At 45.5% G+C, this 23269-nt stretch overlaps 1 protein-coding gene across 1 annotated transcript in view; it reads left to right on the top strand.

Annotated features, from left to right (window-relative positions):
• Nucleotides 1–18131: 18131 nt before the first annotated feature.
• Nucleotides 18132–23269, top strand: part of RNF152 (ring finger protein 152) — a 67168-nt gene continuing 62030 nt past the window's right edge. Inside the window, exon 1 of the mRNA XM_045527676.1 lies at nt 18132–18188. The gene's annotated coding sequence lies outside the window, so the exon portion shown is untranslated. The remainder of the gene's footprint in view (nt 18189–23269) is intronic.

Raw genomic sequence — 23269 nt, 5'->3', positions numbered from 1 at the left:
TTTGGTGGTTGTATCCAGTTATGTGTCTGATAACTGAAAATGCTCACTCACAGTAATCAACGATATTACTCTGAGATCATAATATCAGGGCCATAACTTTTTAAGACATGCCTGACTCTCATATTATTTGTGATTGTTGTAGGTTATTTTAATCTTAAATCAATGGTTCATTCCACAGCAGTCTGCTCCTGCATGATAGCTGGAAGGTAGAATGGTGCAAGGTGAAGAGCTCATACCCTGAACCTAGACCTGAGTTCAAATGCTATTTCCATGGTTGGTTACCAGCACGTAGCCTTGGCCTTCCTTAACTTCTCTAAGGCTCAGGTTTCTCATCTGTAAAATGGGTCCAACTTCATAGGATAGTTAACAAGATCGAATGAGATAAGGCAAGAGATATGCTCTTCAATGTACAGTATAATTGTTAGCCACTGGGATTAGCTAGCTCCAGGTTTTTCCCTTCTACCCCTGGCAGTGTGCAGCACACGTAATTGGCTTAGGAAATGTTGATTGAACACAATTGAATCGCCACTATATGTGCTGGGATGGTTTTTGAAGGTAAAAAGGAAATGGGCCTCATTGTATCTTACTGTGGGAGAGTTGGTTGGGATTAGATGATGTCACAGCCCCTTTAGGTTTAATGCTAGATGAACCTGTGTGGTACAATAAGAAATATATGTTTTGGTATTTGCCCCAGCTTCCTGGCACAAAGCTCCTAAAACTCTTGGACTTTCCTGAGTGATAGAGGTGATGGGAACATCTTCGGTTATTCATTGTTAGTGTCTTTCAACCATATCTGAGTTTATGCTAATGAGGCAACCCTTGGCATGTCCCTAGATAGCTTCAGGCGAGGACTGGTGGCCAGAAAGACCAAGCTTCCATTAGAAGGTTGGAACTTTCAGCCGCATTCCTCGATGTCCAGGAGAGGAAAGGGGCTGGAAATTGAATTCAATCACCAAGGGCCAATGAATGAATTAATCACACCTACTTAATGAAACCTCCATACAACCCCTAAACAGTGGAGTTCTAGGAACTTCCAAGTTGGCAAACACATGGCCATGCAGGGAGGATGGTGCCTCCCAATTCCATGGGGACACGGCTCCCATGGGGGACCCTTTCAGACCTCACGTTACGTACCTCTTCACCTGGCTGTGCCTTCATATCCTTTATAATAAGCCATTATCAGTAAGTGTAGCATTTCCTGAGTTCTGTGAGTTGTTCTAGCAAATTGTTGAAAGGAGGAGCCATGTGGGAATCCCGCAAATCTGTAGTCATGTCAGACAGAAGTGCCAGTAGCCTGGACATCCCATTTGTGACTGGCGTTTGAGGTGAGGGCCGGCTTTAGGGACTGAACCTCTAAATCTGTGGAGTCTGATGGTAGCCCCTGGGTAGTTAGTGTCAGAATTGAATTGGATTGTTGGACACCCACTTGGTATTGGAAAATCAGAGAATCTGAGAACCTATAATGTTTATTTCTGATAAGTTTTGTGCTGCATCACATCTAGGCTGGTGCCAGGGATAGGTGTGTATATTTCTTCTGGGGGTCTCCACAGTGTATGTGCTAACGGGGGCCGTCTTTCTCGCTGGATTGCTGCTGCCAGTTGGGCATTTCAGGGTGAGAAACCGATGGCCTAGATGAGCAACTATAGGTCCAAGTAGGTTGGTTACCATTGCCAAGGCCGTCCTTGAACTGCAGAAGGGAAGCTGTGTATCAGACACCTCACACGGCCAGAGGTCCAGTACTAATATGACAGATTTTCAGGTATGTTCAAATTGGTACTAATTGATCAACATTTATGTGCACATATGGTAGTAACATTCACTGGGTGTCGGGCAACTGGGAAGGAGGAGGAGGTGATGGGTATGTTCACACCTAATGGGTGTGGTGCGTTCCATCTGGGGGATGGGCATGCTTGTAGCTCTGACTCAGGCGGGGCGAAGGCAATATATGTAACCTAAACATTTGTATCCCCATAATATTCTGAAACAAAACAAAACAACACAGCACAAAAAACACTACTCCATGCAGACTGAAAATATTCCCCCCTCTCCTAGGATTTTCTTATTCACCATGAATCCTTTTTGGAAGTGGACTAGGTATAGCACATGTATAAACAAACAGATAACATAAATATATCTCATCTTCATTATAGTATCACTAGGATGAATCACTTTCTAAGGAGCTTCTATGCCCTCAAGAATCCTGTGTCTGGTCCTGTGGTTCATGTTTTCCATTTTGAAGTCCTTTCCCACAAGCCATTTCCTTTCAGGCTCTGGGCCTATGAAGCGAAATTAATTTCCCTGCCTCTTTTCTGTGGCGTCAGCTCAGCCCCGTTGAGTTGGATGCTGGAGGACGTGTGTTATGCCGCTCCACGAGAACTGAAAATGTTTTCCAGCTTGTAAATTGCTTTTTGTTTATTTAATTGTGTCTTTCACGGACTATATATTCAGCATATGCCTCTGGGGTCTTTTGTACATTAACAATTCAAAAACCACTGACCTATAATCATATTACAACTCCCATTTTATCTCCAGTTTACCCATAATAGAATCGTCATACACGAGATGGGCAGAAGCTCTGTGAATAGATAATCTTGCCTCTAGAATACTAGTGCTTTATGAAGTAACTAGGGATTGTAAACTCAAATTGTGAACCCTTTTATTGTAAATATCGTCATTACCATACAATTACAAAACACTCCGATTTCATTAATCTGTTTAGCCATCTCCTGATCAGTGTGTTTTTTTCTTTTGGTTAGGATTAACAGGTGAAAATGAAGCAGTTGGTAGTGAAAGAAATGGCTTCCGGGTTCCTTGCAGGTGATGAATGAATCTGGAGGTCTCAGTGAGTCAAAATCAAGAGGCCATTTCCACAATCACCTGAGGGATCGGAATATATCACTTAAGCAGCTTGTCCCTTCAAAAAATAGTTTAAGGTTGGGTCATTTGAAGTATTGGCTGCAATTTGTTTCTCCGGCTAAACTTTGCCTTATTAATCTTTTGAGGTTAGTCCCTTGGCCTGTTTCTGAGTGGAAAATTGAAAGTATTTGTTTAAAACAACAATGACACTGAACATGTGCCAGGATTTGATAATCCAGACAAGTTATAATGTCTGTCAGGTTAATGACAGCAGGAACTACATGCCATTATTCAGTTTTATTGGGAGTTATACTATGAGAAAGAAGGGAGACAGGTTTAACGCTGCAGGTATACATGGCCATTCAGTCAGTCTCTGTGTGGCTGTTCAGACTTTTCAGCAGTAATTACGGCTAATTTTTGCACAATTACTTGGACTACCATGTGGTTAAGCCAATTCAGTCATTAAGACGGCTAACAGAATAGCCTACATAGCAGCATATTTATTTTGGCCGCATCAGGGCAAATGAGGCTATATTTTAAGGAAATGTAAATAGTTTATTAAATGGGATAAGCTCAGTGGAAATAAGTAGGAGATGGAGTTACTTATTTTTCCTTCATGGCTTTGTCAGATCTCTGTTCCCTGACCCGTGACAGCACCTTGGGCAGGTCTCATTGCTTTTGAATGACTTTCAGTTATAGGAATAATCTTACTTAGGTAGTTGTGACTCACTTTCAGGAGTTAAAATATCTCCTCGAGTTTAAATCAAAACTTCAGTCTCCCATTGACCCAGAGCTTCTTCCTTCCTTACCTCTGGCCTCACCTTGGCTTAGAGATGCAGCAGAAAGAGCCAGTTCCTCACTCTTCTCCCCCTGTCCTGGCCTTCTACTGTTTTCTTGAAGACACCCCTGCCTTTGGGACAGGGTCTCTTGGGGCCTTCCACCTCTGGTGCAGGGTGGGAGGAAGCTCTCGCATTGCCACTTGATAACTTTCTCTAGCTACTTTTTCCCATTTCTAGCCTTTCTTAAATAAGCTGGACGTGGACTTTAGGGGTTTTTCTCTGATTGTTCTCAGAATTGGAGCTGTACTCAAAATATATGACAACAAGATAAATCTCATTAAACATCTTTTGACAGGTATATATATCACAGCACAGGTGTAGGATTAGGGTTAGGGTTCGGGTTCCAGTGTAGAATCTTCACTTCATGTGATCAGAGGGTTCTTCAGAAACAAACATTATTCCTAGAAGTTATTTTCTTTACTAGGAAAGAAGAGACTATAGAAAGTGAGTAGGAAAGAATTGCCAGTATCAAGCTTTGAATACTGATATTTTTCACTTTAGGGTGTGGAGGATCTGAATGTCTTGTTAGGTTGTCTCCAGCGTGCACCTGGTAAGATAATGCTGGTGTCCACATTGACACGGGTGGTCCTCATTTGTCAGAGACAGAACTGGGGCCATCAGTATCCTTATGGTACCACCTCGTGGGCAGTGGGTGGCCGGAATAATGTGGAGAAGGAGTCTTGAGCTTTGTGTTGTCTCTATTTTAATTTGCTTACATTTCCATTTAACTACTCTGTTGGGAACATTAAATCAATGTGGATGATTTTGGAAGAATGTAATCTAGAAAATTCAATTATTTAGTGCCTGGAAGGGTTTTGAAGATTAAAATGCTGTGTAAAAATGTGTAAATATTTATTATTACGATTAAATACATGTTTGCTCCATGCAATTAAATTGTACTCTGCAAATGGTTCTTATAACTCGAAACACATTTTGTGTTATTTTTGTTTCATCTTTTCCTAATTCCCCCGGGCAGAATTAGAAACTGCTTTCCTCTGTTGCTTTCATAGCTTTTTCTTTATACTTTCATTTTAGTTATATTCAATTCAATGTGATTTTATTTAGTTTCAAATAACATTTATTAAATGTAAACTATGTGGTAGGTACTGTGCCAGGCCCGAGGAATGAAAAGTTGGGTCATGTCTTCCATCAAGCATCTAGAGTGCGTGCAAAGGGGCAGCCAAGGCAGGTTTGAGCCCCTCTGGCCTTGAGGGCAGAAGCTTGGAGAGCAGGACCTGTCCCCCTAAGGTGGGGAAGGTGGAAGCCATCCACCAAGCTGCTGAGTGCTTTTGTCTCTTTAGCTAGGAGTAATTGAGATCCGGAGAAGGATATCCAGAGATTTGGCTGATAATTTGTAGCTGTCAGGTCTTCCACTCAGGGTGGAGGTCCTACTTCCTCTCCATCTACTTGTAGGGACATGGCACCCTTTTTATGTACTCTGGGCCTCTCACCTTAATAGATGATTCTTGTCTGGTGTTACAGACAATGTTTTTCAGGGCACTATCCCAGCCCTCCTGTGACTCTAAATATTCTAAGCTACTGCATTACTCTGCTCTCTGTAATCTAAAGAGCTTTCTAATTTAAAATCGCCAAACACAACAGTCTATCTATATGATATTTACTTATTTATCCTGCCCTCCTGAAGTAGAGTTGGAATATTCTAGAATACTGGGGCTGGAAATAGTAGTGTTCCTCTTATGAACCCCACCCAACACTAGACCTTCCTGTGTTTGGACTTCAAGGCCCTTCACTGTCCAGGTTCTTCATTCTCACCTGTCTAGCCAGGGCAGCCCTGCTCTAGCCATGCGGGACTTCTCCTGGCTCTAGAACACATGACTATGTTTTTGCATGTTCTCTCCTTTCTCTCTGACATGCCCTTGAAGCCAGCTTACGTCTCCATCTGACAATCTTCTGCTCGATCTGTGAGACCAAGCTCTGTGTAACTTCCTCTAGTAGTAGGGCCTCTTTTTGTTTTTTGTCTGAGATAGGATCTCAACTTATGATATTTTCAACACAGTGGATTTATTGGGACAAAACCCCATCATAAATCGAAAATCATCTGTATTTAAAACCACCATGTGCACTTACCATAATCTTCCCTACATTCAAACTCTTGCCTTTTAATTCATTTGTTTATTCGGTAAGCCTTGCACTGTGTTAGGTAAAAAATAAGACAGGGAAACCTTTCCTGACTCCCTGACATTGAGTCACTCTTGTCTCTGTTCTCACCTTGCACTTTCTTCATTTCTCTGTTACAGCACTTACTGCACTTGTACAGCAACGCCTATTTACTTGTCCCAATAAATCCACTGTAAGTTGAAAATATCATAAGTTGAAAATGCATTTAATATCTCAATAAACCCATTGTAAAGTTGAAAAATCATAAAGTCAAAAACCATCTGTATGTCCACAAATTCTTTAACAGTCTTCCCTTCAAAAGCTGGAGCCTGATTTCCCTTTTCTTGAATGTGGGCACACATCTAGCAAATAGAATAAAGAGGAAATAATGGTGTGCAACCTGGGAGACTAGGTCATAAAAGGCAAGTGGCTTGCTGGACTCTCTCTCTCAGATCACATGCCCTTGGGGAAGCCAGCTGCCATGTTGTGAGGACACGCAGGTAACCCTGTGGAGGGGTTCATGTGGCAAGGAGCAGTGGCATTCCTGCCAGCACCATGTGAGGGAGCCATCTGGAAGGCAGATGATCCAGACCCCCTAGAGACTTCAGATGAGGGCAGCCTCAGGAAAGGCCCTGAGTCAGAATGAACTAGATAAGCCACTCCTGCATTCCTAAGCCCCAGGAACTGGGAGAGATAATATATGTTTGATTATTTTAGCTGATAAATTTGGGTATAGTTTGTTATGTAGCAATAGGTAACTGTTACAGTGCATGAGAGCTTTACAAGGAAGTGCAATGAGTGTTAAAGAAAAGAGAGGTGCCATCCACATGGTGGGGCAGATAGCAGGAAAGTCTCCAAAGGAGAGGGTGGCATTGGAGATGGGTCTTTCAGGGGACTGGGCAAATACGTGCATATGGAGAAGACAAGGAGCAGTTCAGGAAAAAGAACAAGGAGATGGAAAAGTGAAAGTTATGTTCAGGGTCTAGGGACAATCTCAGTGATGTGCCTCTATGGTGCAAGCAAGAAACCAGTGGGACGTGGTCAGGAAAGGTAGTGGCACTCAAAAGTAAAGCACCCCGTGTGCATCCTCTTTCTCACCCAAACCCCTAAGGACAGCCATTCTCCACCGTTTGGTCCTTGGACTTTTCTCTTTCATTACTGAGTTCTTTATTGATCTCACCCACATCTAGGATATTGGCCAATTTCTACTGGATTGTTTAAGATCCAACCCAGACCAGCTCCAGTGATTCAGTCTCACATCTCCAGCTGCTCACTGATCTTCTCCACCTGGACATGCTACAAACACTTTGTTTCTTAAAACCATCTTCCCTTCCTGCCATCCTCCCTGAACTGACTGCCTGCCTGAAATCTCAAGGATGGCCCTGCTATGGTTGGCATCACCCAGGTTGCTTTCCCATGGGCCACTAATCTGAATATAGTTGTAGAAATCCAGGAGGCAAACAATCTCGTGGAATGTTTCCAAGGACAGGATTTAGTACCATGGAATGGAAGTCCTCGGGACGATCAGAGGAGCATCGTCCATATCCCTACCTTTGCAGTTAGCCATTCTCAGCCCCCCTGAAGAAACCCATTTGTCATGCACACACCCACGCCAGTTACCATCTGTGGGATGACTATTTTTGATCACATCAAAAGCAGCAATTTTCTTTTTATTCTAATCCTGAATGCAGCTGTTCCCAGGTGTGCACATATCCATTCTGGACCTGTTAGAGATGAGGTTAAAGAGAAGGTTAGTCCCTCAGGTGAAAAACCCTGTCATCGCTTTGGCATCTCTCTGCAGTTGGTTGTCAAGTCTCATCAATTCTGCCTCCCCATAACCTCTTGTTTTCGGGCCCTGCCTTATGGCCAGGCTGTGCTGCAGCCCAGAGGTTCTCAACCTGGCTGCAAATTAGAATCCTGGGAGCTTTGAGAAACTCGCTTGCCTGGGCCTCGCCCAAGACCAATTAAATCAGATCCCTGGGCGGAGCCTGGACGTTTCATTGTTTGAAAGTTCATCCAGCAACTCTCACGTGGAGGAAGTCAGGGTGGAAGAGAAAAAGACCCGCCTATGCAGACCTGACCTGGCTGTGCTCTTTAATTACTCCCACCTGGGAAATCATTCACACTTTCCGAGAATCAATTTGCAGTTCTATAAAATGTGATAATACTTTCCAAGTAGGATTATTGGAAGAGCAAACGAAACAGTGCAAAAATACGTGACAAATGTAAAAGAACTGGGTACTGTTATTGTAATTATCACCCTCTTGCTGCTCAGTCTAATTCTAGAACTAATCACCTTTGCAGGAGCTGGGGAAGTGGCTCTCTAGCTGCGCTTCAGTCTCCAGCATCTCTGCCCTCCAGTTCATCCTCCACTCTAGGGTCAGATCAGCTTTTCTAAATCACCCTTTTGCTCCAAAGTGCTCCTTTTCAGCCTTGCCAAACTAAGTCCACCACTCTACACCTTCTGAAGGTGTAGAAACCCAATTTTCCTAGCCGTCTCTTCTATTTCCTAAACATGGCCCAAATGCATCTAACCACCACCCAGCCAGCCAGCCCATAAACCTTTGGGCTCCTATCATATGATAGCACAGTGGTGGAGCTGTCAGAAAGTGCAAGATGAGCTAGAGGCACATAAACCAAGAAATTGACCATCTAGAAGCTGATAAAAATGGTTAGTTTTAGTTCAGTATAATCCCTGAAGTCATCTTTAATTTTCCCAACTCTCTGCCTCTGTATTCTCTAATGTAAAGATGTGCACAATGCACATTGGTCTTTAATTAGTTCTTGAAAAATCTTTAAAAGATGAATGAACATAATGTCATTACCGAATGGTAGAATAACAGGTGTTTATTTCCCAGGGTTTTGAGGGTTATGATAGTTGACAGAGCTGGCTTCATGGGTGTGTGACCTGTATAATCACACAGAGCCCCACCCTCAGAAGGGTCCAGCACATGGTTTAATGCTCTACCGTTGCCATCTTGAAATTCTTAATAACTTTTGGGTAGGGTCTTCACATTTCCACTTTATATTGGGGCCTACACAATGATAGTGAGTAATAATGCTTGATTAGTCATGTATTTTATTTTTGTTTTACTTTTTTTTAAAAGCATTTAAGGCAGTATAAAGGATGACTAAAATGAAGGAAGACAAAATTTAAAAGTAGCTTTTTAAGAGGCAAAAGAAAAATAAAATTAGGAATTCAAGATGGAGCTGAGACTGAGTTCACTCCATTAGAAAGCATATCAGGATGTCTAATTTCCTGCGAGAAGTTGCCCACAAATGTGGTTTTAGGCTTTCTAGCAGCCACGGTGAGAAGGAAGGAATGATCAGTTTTAAGATGTACGTTATCTGTGATCAGTGGCTAAGGGAGAAGCACAAAAATCCTTGATGGGAGACCAGAAGGGACTTTCTCTTTGGGTCTTCATAATTAGAACACCACTGGCGACAAACACACTGTGAACCCAGCAACGAGTGTCCGCGGCCAGTTCTTTTAAAGTTCCTCATACCAGTGGTAACACACAATTTAGTAAAATTGCTTAGCACAGCCTTGCACATGGGAGGGGTTCAGTACATATGTGGCCAATGAGTGAGTGAATATGAAGGGATGACATGAATCAGAATAGGTGTCTATCTCTTGTGGTCTGACTTAATTCAGGAATAGATTTTAGAGTATTTTGGAAAATGGATGGGCTCCATATTCTTTAGAAAATCCTCCAAAAGAAGTGCTATTTATATTTTGTGCATCAGTATAGTAAAAAGGCACCCAAAGAATGGGAAAAAATATTTGCAAATCACATATCTGATAAGGGATAGAAATCTAGAATACATGAAGAATGACTAAAACTCAACAACAAAAAACAAACAACTCAATTCAAAAACGGGCAAGAACTTGAATAGACATTTCTCCAAAGAAGACATACAAATGACCAATAAACCCATGAAAAGATGCTTAACATCACTAACCATTACAGAAATGCAAATCAAACCTCACACTGAGATACCATTTCACACCTGTTAGGATGGTTATCGTATAACAAAAAAAAGCAAGTGTTGGCAAGGATGCTGAGAAATGGAACCCTTATGCACTGTTGGTGGGAATGGAAAATGGTATTGCTGCTGTGCAAAACAGTATGATGAGTCCTCAAAAATTCAAAAATATAATTCCCATATGATCCAGTAATTCCATTTCTGGGTATATACCCCAAAGAAATGAAAGCAAGGATTCGACCAGATATTTGTACATCCATGTTCCCAATTGCCAAAAAGTGGAAATAAGCAAAATGTCCATTGATGGATGGATAAACAAAATATAGTATATAAATACAATTGAATATTATTCAGCCTTAAAAAAGGGAATTCTAATACATACTACAACATGGATGAACCTGGAAGACATGAGGCTAAATGAAATGAACCACACACAAAAGAACAGATATTGGATGATTCCACTTAGATGAACTACATAGAGAAGTACCTCAAATTCACAGAGACAGAAGGTGAATGGGTGGTTGCCAGGGCTGGAGGGAGACAGAATAGGGAGTTATTGTTTAATGAGTAGAGAATTTCAGTTTGGTATGATGAAAAAGTTCTGGACATGGATGGTGGTGATGGTTGTATAACAATGTGAATGTACTTAATGGTACTAAACCGTGCACTTGAAAATGGTTAAAATGGTAAATTCTTTTTCTTGGGCCTTTGAAACTCTCTCTGCATGACAGTGAATTTGATGTTGTTATCATATTATTCTAATAATATGATATCTAAAAACTGCTCTTACTATGGAAAATCAAAACATGTTTTAGAAGTGGCATATTGAGATGATTTCAGCTGAAAATAACAGAAAGCAACACAAGATGACTTAGACAATAAGGGATTTACTGTCCCACAAAATGAGAAATATGGAGGGGAGAGCACTTGCAGGGTTATTAAGTCAGACAAAGTGATGTCATCAGTCCTGGGTTCTCCACCCTGCACCCCTACCCACTAAGAGTGTTCTCCTCAGGGAAATTGCCCTCGTTGCTACAAGGTGGTTGCCAATGTCCTGACCTCACATGCAGATTAGGTAACACCCTGCAGCAGGAAAGGAGCTGCTGCTTTGTGCATCTCTTTTTGATAGTGAAGAATACTTTTCTAGAAGCCTTTCAGCTTACTTCCTCTCATGTCTCATTGTCCAGAACTGGGTTACATTCTCATCCCCAAAACAATCACTGGCAAGAGAAATAGCACTACCCTGAGTGATGGCATGGCAAGTTAGGATTGTCAAAGGCCCTGAGGTGGGGAAGGATGCTGGAACAAAGAAGGGAAGAGCAAAGTAGACAACCAACAGGTCACAGCCAAGCCTTGAATCTTATTAGAAGTATAGTCCTGGGTAAGTTACACAAATAGCTCTGAGCCTCAATTTCTGCAACTGTGAACTGAGAGTAACAATACCCACCTCAAATGGGTAGCTGGGAGGATTAAGTAAGATAATGTTTGCAAAGCACCAAGGTTAGCGGTTTATACACATTATTATACTGAAATTATCTCATTACTGACATATACAATAAATGTCTCATCAATGATAGCTATTATTACTATTTTTCTTCTCCCAAATGTGTGAATGCACAATTGCTCAGTTATCTTCTTTACCTTATCTATGCAGATAAACACTCAAGAAATAAATGGCACCTAGATAGTGAACCACCAGGAGTTGTGGAATCCAATTCTATATGAACAAGAGTTCTAGGATGTATTCATTTGCTGGGGTTGCCATAACAAAACACCTCAGACTGGGTGGCTCAAATAGCAGAAATTTATTGTGTCACAGTTCTGGAGGCCAGAAGTCTGAGAGCAAGTTTTCGGAAGCATTGGTTCCTTCTGAGGGCTGTGCCGGGCCTCTCTCCTTGGCTTGTAGATGGCCGTCTGCTCTCGTGTCTTCACATCGTCTTCTCTCTGTGTTTGTGTTCGTAATTTCTCCTTCTTATCCAGACACCAGTCCTACTGGATTAGGGCCCACCCTAATGGCTTCATTTTAACTTGGTTACCTCTGTAAAGACCCTGTCTCCAAATATGCTCACATTCCAAAGCACTGGGGGTTAGGACTCTACCATGAGCACTTTGAGGGACATGATTCAACCCTTATCATAGGGTAAGGAGTGACATTGGGAAATCCATATTCCCGTAAAACCAAGAGTGAGAATTCTCATGTTGTGTTATAACACTGTATCCTACCCACACTTACTCCCCTCCAGAACCTCTTTATTTTAAATGTATTTGGAAATAATTCTAAATCCCACTCTGGCTGAGCTCGAGAAACTGGGTTGTAATAGATTAATGAAGAAACAACTTAGAAATAATTCCCCAAGAGGGGCTGTAGGAAGCATGACCCTGGAAGGGAGAATAGAAAATCATGATTGGTCATGTCAAATGAACATTTATTAAGCACTGACTGTGTGCAGGGCAAGGGCACGTGAAGAGAAGGTCGGGGTGAGAGGCAGACGTGTAAATGCCCTGGGAAACTTTGAAAGTACCGAATCTTTGGGGATTGACAAATATAAATGTAGGTTATGTAGCTGCATAAGGAAAGGTATGAAGAAACCGCAAGAATGAGGATAAAGAAGAGCAGATCCACTTGAAATCTTGGGGGGCGATTTCAGGTCCTGCATACTGCGAGCCACAATGTCAGATTTAGAAGCCATTTGCTGACCCTGAGGTAAAATAAGAATGGCTTGGGAGAGACTGAGATGCAGTTTAAGGCCAGTCAAACACAATTGCCCGGTACTGTGGTCTATGGGAGGAATCTTAGTGCGGCAATTAATGGGAAGTGCTTTGTGTTGGGCAGACCTGCACAAGTTCATGTTCACCATTTACTGGTCATGTGACATTGGGAAAGTTGCTAAAAGTCTCTAGGCATCAGTTTCCTCATCTGTAAAGTGGGGATGATCATATTACTTCTAGGGTTCATGCAAGGATGTGTAGGGAAATACTGTAGGTAATGTTCAGAAATGCAGTCTGGTACACAGACTCCATAATTGTTCACTGATAAAAGAGGAATTATTATACTTTATTGATTTTGGACATAGTTTATATCCTGAAGTTCCCTTGTCCTATAGCAGAATAATCTGTATCTGTTAAAACAATCAAATAAGTGGACATGCCAAATGGCTGTGAACAATGTTAATAAAAGTTATGAAAAACTAGAAGGAAAAATGTTGAAAATCGAGTGGTGTTTACTCCATCCCCTCTCCCAGCACACTTTACCCACTGGGAAGCAATAGCAGGGGAAAAACATTAAAGCGGGAAGAGGTAGGAGCTACACGGAGAACGTCCTATTAGCGTTGCTCCGGGCTGACCTCTACAAGGGTCTGACCTCTACCAAGGTCTGACCTCTGGACACCTTGCACAGGTTGCCACTTCTCCTCCTGGCCACTAGAGGGTGCCCTGATTTGATCCTCTAGATCCAGGTGCAGCAGAAACAGACGCTTGGATTCCTTGAGTTTGAATGATGAGGGCAAGTGTTGGCCAAGAGAGAGACAGTCCAGCGAAGGGGCTGGGTAGAGCTAGGTCTTGACCTAGAGCAGGTACAGGGGTGTCAGGTCCACGTAGGGGAGGTGCAGGTTAGAGATGGAGTACAGAAGAATGGACCCTGCGGGCACTGGAGCCAGCTTCTGGGGGCCAGCAGGGCAAGGCACTGGACTCAGACTTGGGTCTTGAAAAATGGCGGTGGAACCTCCTGGTTCTTTTGTTCCTTTTCTCGTGGCTCAAAGGGGCACCATTCCGCTGTCTGGCAGCAGGTTTAGTGGCCAGATGAGGAAGAAGCCGAGTGGATGCCAGGAGCTTGGCAGCCAATGGAAAGGAAAGATAAGGAGGACAGTGGGAACCTCGTGGGTGGCAGAAGGTCAGGGTATACCTGGGGCAAGGAGACTAGAACAGATGATGGAGGTGAGGACAGTGGGGAGAGAGGGGGGCTAAACATTCCAGCCCTTCCCTGGCTGATCATATGTGGTCACTCCAATTCATTAGGGAGTGACAACAGTGTCTTAATGTTGATTGTACAAGGAATGGAGTTCAGTTTATGAGGAATTCCCCCTACCATACCTGTAGCAGAGACACCAGCAATTTACTGGTGGATTTGAGGATCTTGCTCAACCCCAAACCGTACAAACATGATAAGAAAACAGCAGATACCTGTTGTTGAGGAGGGTGTCCAGAGGACTTTGGCATCAAGTCTAAGTTGACATTCAACCAGGACACACCATAATGGGCACACTGATTGTTTATGGTCATCATCAAACTGATTGGTGGAGGCCTGTGCCTACAGGTTGTTAAATGTGTGGACTGTCACTCCTGACTGTGGTCACATAATTCTATTCAGGTGTTTTGGAATGTATGTAGTGCACATCAAAGATGAAGTTACAAAAATTAGAGATGGCTCTCTCTTCAACCCATCTCTACTTTTAGAAAAGCAATCTGGATATATTTCCTATTAAAATCCTTTGTAGTTTTCAGAATATTTCAGTATTTTGTTGTAGATGAGGCTTCATTGCCCTTAGATAGCACTGGGTTCTAAATAGTTAAGAGAGTAGACAGTACGTTAGACATAGTAATATCTTTCTCATTCTGAATAGCAGAATAATAAGTCTGTTGGGACTAGTTTTTGTAAAAACCAGTTTTGAAATATGCACAATCTTTAACAATCTTTGTTAATAAGCTATTTTACAATAAATACACTTTAAGACATTTTAGACTTCTTTAAGACTATATATACTTTAAGGTGGCTAATAATATCCCATAGGGAAAAGTAAGTTTGCAGATCAATTTGGTTTAAACATCCATTAGGAAGGATGATAATGTGTTTGGTTAAAGATGCCTCCTTGGCTTATCATTGACAGCCTGTGAATGCTGTCTAAACACGGGGTCCCACTTCCATGTTTTTAAACAACTTTATTGAGGTATAATTTACATGCCACAAAATCCACTTATTTTAAGTGTAGAATTCAATGGTTTTTAGATTTACTGGGTTGTGCAACTGTCACCCTAATTCAGTTTCAAGATGCAATTTTAACATGTAAAATTCAAACGTGTTGAACAGAAAACTCATCCTCAGTCCTGGGCTGGATTAGGATCTTTCGGGGTATCAAGCACTGAATGGGGTTTGCCTGTTTCCTTGTCCCAGTTCCTCTCCCTCCTTCTGAGAGTGTTAGGTGCTGAGGATACAAGTTGAAAGATGATCTCTGCCATCCCAGGTCAGGAAGACAGTCATGAAAAGCGATTAAAGATATCATCACATTCTTTTGTGAAAGTGTCAGCCCTGATAGAAGGGCTGCCCTGAGTATTATGGGATCACATTTATCTCAGCCCCACGCCAAGTTCTCGGAGATTTAAGGGCTCAGCTCAATAAACATTTATTGGGCACCTGCGCTCCAGGCTGCAGGTACAAAGATGAATAAGAACTCATCCCTGCCCCTGTGTAAGCAGCTTTAATTCAGCCTCAGGGGATTCAGCATCAATCAGTGCTATAGGTCCGACTGACCTTGTGACCCAGTTCCAGTATCTCGACCTTTGCCCTTGGTGAAGTGCAGACCACCCCCTGCCCCCAGGCCCCTGCCTTTGTGCCCTTTCTGATAACAGGAACCGGCACTTCCCACTTACAGAGCACTGCCTGCTTTCTCACCTCCGGGTCTCAGCTCAGAAGGCACCTTCTCAGCAAGGCCTGCCCTGGCCACTGATCTCAAATTTCCCCCAGCACACAGACATCATAACCTCCTTCCCTGCTTTATTTTTCCTCCTTGCCTTTTTCACTCTCCAACATACAATTTATTTTATTTATTTATTACGGTATGTATTGTCTGCTTCCTCCAATAGAACGTTAAGTTCTGTGAAGGCAGGAATTTGGGTGTGTTTTCTTCTCTGTCCTAGCCCTAGGGCCAGGTTGCTGGTACATAGTCCGTACTCAATGAATATTGGTTGTGTGAATTCATGGATATTTGGATCTTTATCTTGGTCCCCCATGCTGGGGCCCCATTCTGATAACTAGTTCTTCCAGACCTGGGACTCTGCCTTCGTTCTCTCTCTCTCACACACGGGCTGCCAGGGTGATGCCAGGTTCCCTAACCACGCTGCCTGCCAGCTTGCAGCTCTGAACACAGCCTGGTCCTGGCTGCCCTGCTCCTGGAATTCTCACTGAAGAATCTGCTCTGACATGTTGTTGCCTGTTCCTCCACTGACTCAAACTGTTGCTGCGTGCCCCGGCGCTGGCCTCTGACTAGTCTTCAGAACTGGCCTATCCCAGTCTGCCCCAGTTAATTAACCTTCTCGGTGTGACAGCTTTACAAGACTGGACAGAAGGCAGAACACCCATGATGCTCTGTGAATTAAAATACCAGCCAGTGGAAATGAATGACTAAGGATGAATGTGTTTACCCCACACCATGCTGAATGCTTGAATCCCCCCAAAGAACTGTTTCGAAAGCAGCTGATAAAAAGACTTGAAACATTTTGGAACCATTATTGATCCCTGAAATTAGCTTCTTCAAAGTAGTCTTTAAAGTCACTCTTGTATAATCATAACATTTCTAGGTTCAACTTTCCTAGTAAAATCTTAGAGTGTTATAACTCACCTTCCTTATTCCAAGCTCCTGGCCAAAAACAGAGTTTTCAATGCTCTCATTAGCTTCTCCTTAAAAAGATATCTTTTTTCTGCCCTAAAGTGGAGGCTTAAAATAAAGACTCTTGAAATCTTCTACTTTGAGATTACCTTAGGCTTCTAAAACATGCATAAAGCTTTCACTCCTTTCAGGTGTACAATAGGGGTTATAACTTGGTGGAACAAAGGGACAAGGATCAGTCAGTCAGGTGACCTTAGCAACATTTTAATTGGGACCCCAGAGACAACTGATACCCATCAAGCTTTATCTGTGTCCCGGTGACTGATTTTCTGTATGTACTTAATGACAGCACGTTTGGAAACTCCATCAACAAGTTGTATTTTTGGGACAGGACAAGGGTCACCTGAGTACCCTATGAATTTTAGTAGATCACGTAGACAGAGCTAGCATTAGTCATAGTGCCCCGCCCCCCTTTTAAAAAAGCATCTTGGCAGAAGCATTTTAAGCAGCTACTTGGGGGAGGGAGAATGGGGAATTCTTTCTTTGTGGATAAGACCCTAGGAAACAGGGCTCCATCCTAGCGGTTGGGGGGATCATTCCTTTGAGCCTTGCTGCTGGAGACCCAGGAAGGTTGGCTGGCTGACCTTCACCGGAGTCACAGAATAGAGTTTTAGGTTTTCATTCTGCAAGGAAATCCTTTAAAAAAGGCACCAAAGGATATGGAAATCATCTTTCCGCCAGCGACCTTCCTCCTCCATTCTCCCATTCTGCAGTTAATGCAAGAGGCAGACCATATCTTTAGATTTTCTTGGGGGAAGAAGACACGCTCACCATGTCCCTAAGGTGGAAGTTAGGTTTACGGTGAGCAACAGGGTGGGCCCCGACGTCCTGGCGGTTCATTCGCGCTGCCGTATAACCCCTAAGTCTCGCATCTCCTTGCTCCCCTCTCCCCGTCCCCCATCCGAGGGATCAGGTAGTGGGCTGTTCGGGTAGTTCGAGCCTCCTAGGAGAGCAGGCTCCCACCCTGGCTAGACTATGTGAACTTTTTAGGGGCAGCCAAAAACTATCTGCGGTGACGCGAATCCAAAGGCAGTTTCTGGAAACCTGACGACCTAAACTCCTCCCTCTCACTGTCCCGGGTCGCGGGCTGCAGACTGCGCCCTCCCTGCCAGCCTCGGCCCGGCTCGGCCCCGCCCCTGCTCCCCGCCGGCTCGGCCTCCTCTCACACCTGATTCCTGCTCAGGTCCCGCTCCCGCGCGGCGGAAAGGACGACGTCGAGGGCCTGGGCGAGGGTGGGCACTGGGGGCAGGGCCGAGGGAGCGCGCCGGGGAGGGTGGGCAGCTTCTCCTCCCGGGGGCGGTCGGCGACGCGGGACCCACAGACAGACGTCCGGGACACGCCGGAGCCGGGCTTGGGGAGAGAGAAGGAGGTGGAGCCGCCGGAGGGGCGGTGCCGCGGGTCGCAGAGCCCGGCCTCCCGCCACCACCCCCTTCGGTGCTTCAGTCTCGGTGACACAAAAAGCTCCCGCTCGGTGCCCCGCTCTCGCCGGCGGGGTCCGACCGGGAAGGCGGAGGGCGGCGGGGCAGGTGGGGGCGCCGCCCGAAGGGCCGGGGGGAGCGGGGGCTGCAAGCGCCGCCCCGCGGCTCGGGGCTCGCGGCGGGAGGAGCGGCGGTCGCCGGCCCGCGGCGCGCGGCTGGCTGTGGCCGAGCGGGGCGGGCGCGCCGGGACCACCCCGCGATGCTGCCGCGGCCGCCGCTGTAGCGATCGCCCGAGCCCGCAGCGGAGCAAGGTCAGTGAGTTTCGGTTTGTTTCTCTGCTCTGGCCCCCCGGGTCGGGAGCGCAGAGGGCGCGCGGGGATGTCTGCGCCCGCACGGCGGCCGCCCCAGGAGCCGAGCGAGCGGGAAAGGACAGCGGCCGCGGGTGTCACGGGCGGCATCTGTGGATGGGGGCGGCGGGGCCGCAGGGGTCCCGGGGAGGGGAGCCCGGGGTCCGGCGGGGCGGGGCGGCCCGGGGCGCGGGGGAGACGGTCCCGGGAGTTGCGTTTCTCCCGAGCGTTGGCGGAGTTGGGCGGGCGGCGCGGTCAGCGGCTCCGCCGAGTCCTCGGATGCCCCCTGCAGCTCCGGTCCGAGGGAGCTCGCCTCGTGCCCGCGCCGGGCGCCGCTGGGGGTGCACGTGCGCGCGCGCTCGCCCCGGCTGCGCCCCCAGCCCGCACACACCCCGCTCGCCCCCTCTCGGTGCCCTCGACCTGCTCCCTCCCCACCCCTAGAAGTTGCCCTGGCGCCCCTCCCGGGAGGAGAGGGCGCAGTGGGGGCCAGATGTTGGGGGTCTTTTGTGCCGACACACGCGCCTCGGGCGCCTGCTCCGGGAAGGACAGCGGCAGGACAAAGCAGGCTGGACTCGGGGGGCGCTGCTCGGGATCCCGCCTAGGGTGGGGTGGGGGCGGGGAGCGCTGCACGGTTTTGGAAAGAGTAGAGAAATCGGCAAAACAGAGTGACAGTGACTTGATGAGGTGGCGGACAGGGGCAAAGGAAAGAAGGATGCTCGCGAATGCAGCGCCGGTGTCTGTCTGGGCGGGTGACTAGGCGCCCCGCATTCCCATAAGACCGGCTTTACCTAGTGTATTTTGCCAGTGTATCTTTGCCCCAAGGCGTTATTCTCCACCCTCTGGGTTTCTTTCTGAGGGATTACTGTTGCTAGTGGAGGCTTTACCGCCTGAGGGGAACTTGGGGGCGGGGGAGACTGCGGAGGAGGGGGAGGTGGTTATTTGCCCTATAGGGACAATTAGCAGCCGTGACACCCCCTGCTAGGCCCGCCAGCCCTCCACCCCTCAGCCGCCTTGCTCCACCTCCCCCAGTGCACCCACTCCGGCACTGCTGGCCCAGAGTGGGGTTGGGGGGCGCTTGGATTTCCTTCTTTGCTGCGAGTATCTAACCCTTCCTGCGTGTATTTCACTGCAGGCTGAACAAAGCTCAGGCTCAATTGTGCTTCCTGCTTGTCAGCCTCTTGCCTCCCAAATGCGTACCATTTCCACTTGATGTCATCACGCAGAAGGGGGTGAAAGGGACTCGGTGACAGATTCAGGTAACCCCCAACAATCTGGGTAGCCGCCTGGTGTCTCTGGGTCATTTGGGCCGTGAGTGCTGGCACAGGGCCGTTTGGGTGGTTTCTGCATCCACATCGTTCCTATCTGTGAGGAGATGTGGGAGCTGCTGAAACTCCTGGTTCAGAGAAAGGAATTGCAAATGACTTTATACCTTCCTTTTGAAGAAGTCACCGGGGGCGAGGTGAATTTGGGATTGTAGAAAGTCCACTTGGTTGATATAATCAATGCATGGGCAGCTGTATCTGAATGTGGTCTTTGGATATATGCCTGTTTTCTTATCTGTAATAATATATTTTGGCTTCAGTCTATAGGTGTGGTATCCTTTGTTGAAAAGGTATCATTGTAAACCGATTATACATTTGATCAGTGCTCAGTGAGGGCATTGGTCAAATGCAGTGACCTTCTTAGGAAGCCACCTCTTTCTCCCATCCCTTCCTTGTAACAGTGCCTGCAACATCAAGAGAGCCGAGCTAGCAGTGAGTACTGGGAGGTGGGGGAGAGGGCTGTTGTGGGGAGCAGAAAGGGAAAATGGAGCTGGGGTGAAGTTTCCATTTATATAGCCATGAACCATTAGACTCTCATTCTGCATTTTATCTTTAGGTTATTGGTTCTTTTCCAGAAACTCCAGCCTGTTCTTGTCTTTCCAAGGATAGTTCTGTTTTGATGTTAGCCTAACCAGATGTGGGGTTATCTTGATAAGAGTGCCATGAAAATGTAACCTTCAGACTTCTCAGGACACTTCGGCATTGGCATTTTCTCCTAGAGGGCAGAGTCCTGCGCATCCTACGCCAGTAGCAGGGGATACGAATGGTTATGGAAAGGGACTCGGGGTTTTTCTTGTAGGAAGACAGATTGCTGAAGACCAGAGGCTACTGGGGCTCTCTTGTACACTGCAGCAGCTGCACCACTGTGGCATCTGTGGCAGATTTTCTCTTCACCATTCCCCTGCAACCCCTTGAAAAATAAAGTTAAAAAACTTGAAAGATCTGTCATTCACCTCTAGGGTAGTTTTGTTTTACAATGTGACTTTAAAAACATAAGTGACCCTAGCATTTATCCTTCTACTGAAAGCATTCAAGAATCACTAGGAAAAGTAGATGAGTTATCTAGTCCCAGCTAAGACAAAGGCCAATGCTTTGGAAAGATCAGATTAGTAACATGGTGCTAGGACAGAGGTATTTTGACAAGTGATTTTTATGTCAGCAATAATGCAGGGTGTGTACCGTGTTGCCGTAAGAAGAAAAACCATGTGACGGGATAATAGGGAATGTAATAATGCAACAGAAATAAGGGTGTGGTTTTTTTTTAATAGAGTAAATACCTCACACACAAAATTCCACATGGGAAAACAGCTGCCTGCACATGTAAATGCACGTCCAAGAACAAAAATAGCCACAGTGCAACGTTAGATTTCATTGTGATTTTAAATTGTGTACAGTAATAAATCATAATAAAGTGTTGTGTTGATGCCCTTTTTTTTTTTTTTTTTTTTTTAAGACAGAGGCTCCCCACCCTCGGATGTGTGCAATAGTATGTTTAGCTTTAGGCCAGAGGAGCCCTAGAGGTTATTGGACTGACCTTTGCCTCTAGTCCTTTCTGCAGTGTTCATTCATTCATTCAGCAGGTCTTTATCAGCACCTGATAGATAAGGGGCTCTGTGATAGGTGCCAAGGGTGGATGGGGGCGAGATGGAGACACTAAATAAACTACCTTCAGGGAGCTTACAGGAAGATGGAGAAATGAAGACTTCTTTCTAATTAAGTTCAGTAGAAGCTAGAGAGAGGTGAAAGGAGTGGGATTGGATTTGTGAAGAGGAAGAATATGACCATCCAGCCTCTACCTGAATGCCTCATTCATTAGGGGGCTCACTGCTTCATAAATAGCTGGGCCTGTTGTCAGAAAGTGGCCTTTTCTTTGTAGTCTTTAAACTCTTAAGCTAGATTCCATATGGTTAGATTCCACCATTGTTGAGAGGTCATTCTGTTTTCATCCTGTATTCCCTCAGAGTTGTTTGTGCCTGTCTATAGTGTTGGCATCCTCTGCTTTTCAAGATAGTGTTCAGTCCCTGCTGCACCTGAATTTTGAAACAAATTCTGCTTTTCTGCATTATCTGATTTAGAAAACAGGTGGGAGGGGGTGCTTCTGCAGGTTTCTCTCTCTTTTTTAAACAGGGATGTATGTATCAGCAAGATAGGTTACGCTGCAGTAACAAATACCTCCAAATCTCAGTGGCTACATACAATTTCTCTGTTTCCCATGCTGCGTCCAGCGGGGATGGTAGGTGGGCCCTGCTCATTGTAGTTACTTGGGGACTGGCTCCGTCTACATGTGGGGTTGTAAGATCACTGCAGCAGTGGGATGGAAACGCCACAGGGTGTTGCTCTAGCATTGTGATCCCACCCAGAGGTGGGTTCCACCACTGTGGCCAGGACTAGGCCTATGACCCCATTTCATCACAATTCAATATTTCTTGTGCTGAAAAAGGGAGAAGTGTATCCAGGTGAGTAGCACTAATGACTTCCATAGTGATCTGGCCTAGGTGAGGGTAGAAAGTGCGTCCTGTGGGATCTGGCTTGGTGCTTGGTAGGTATTGGGTGTTACACCAGTATTGACTGAATAAATGAGTGATAGATATCCTATAGAGTCCGGTCCCAGCCCAACCTGTTACTTACTAATAGGTTGATGTGATATTTACTAACATGATTGTACACTGGTCATCAGTCATCAAATAAAGGAATTATAATCCTCTCTCTTTGCCTGTTTTGAATACTTGTTTACTCTGAAGTGAAAGGCCATTCGGTATTTTCAAGGCTGGTTTTAGGAGGCTGTGTGCTTAGCATTATGTAACAGAGAGGTGTTACTTACAGACTTTCTCTTCCTCACCATCTGCCTCTTGTCTAAGACTTCCTGAGTTTGTTTGGAACAACTGAGGGTAGAAAAAGAGTGGCAGTGGGCCTGGTGTCACCCGGGAGGTGGCCTCCTGCAGCAAACCGCAGGGCAGCAGATAAGATCTAAAGGGGGGCAGGAATGTGTTTAGGGTAACCTCGGGTCACCTTCTTATTACTTTGATATTTAGAAAAAGCAATTTGGATAAGAGGCTTTTTCTGGTCACAAGACTAATAGAACACTCAGAGAGTTCCGGGGCATTTGTGCTTCCATCAGCAACTGTGTTGACTGGGAGGGTGGTAAGTTCTAAAGCCTTCCTTGCCTTACTCTCCCTAAAAAGAGTTGGGTACTGTGGAATAGGCATTGTAAGAGGCTCTGGATTGAGCAGTTGTGGTTTGTAGAGAGATTTTGCTTTGGGAAGAGCTGGTCACTCATGTATCTTTGTTCACAGTGTGATAACTGCATGCATGCATTGGAATTGTTAAGACTTGATAAGTATCCTAAGCACAAGCATGGAATTTAACAAAATAGTATTGCTTCTGGCCCAGTAATCACCTTGGCAAAGTCATTTTTATAAAGACAGCCCTCCATATGTAGAAGTGATACAGTAAACTGTGTTAGTCCCCAAGTCACAGTGACTGAGGGGACATCGGTATTGACCTAAGGCTTAGAGGCTACCCTCTGGTCCAGCTTCACTCGAGTGACAAGGTTTTGCAGCCTAAGGGGTTTTGAATTGGGAGATGAGCAGCTGGGAGACCAGCAGGAAGAAGCAGCTATAGACGGTCCAGGAACCCATTCAGGGTGCCTCGAGTCGGGCTAAGGCCCAGGCACAAACTGAGAGAGAAGGAAAATGAGGTCCTGTGGGACTAGTCTTGAGCTAT

Source organism: Lemur catta, chromosome 16, assembly GCF_020740605.2.
Source record: "Lemur catta isolate mLemCat1 chromosome 16, mLemCat1.pri, whole genome shotgun sequence".
NCBI lineage: Eukaryota > Metazoa > Chordata > Mammalia > Primates > Lemuridae > Lemur > Lemur catta.
Note: the sequence above shows the minus strand (reverse complement) of the source record. Positions and strands in the feature narration are given on the sequence as shown.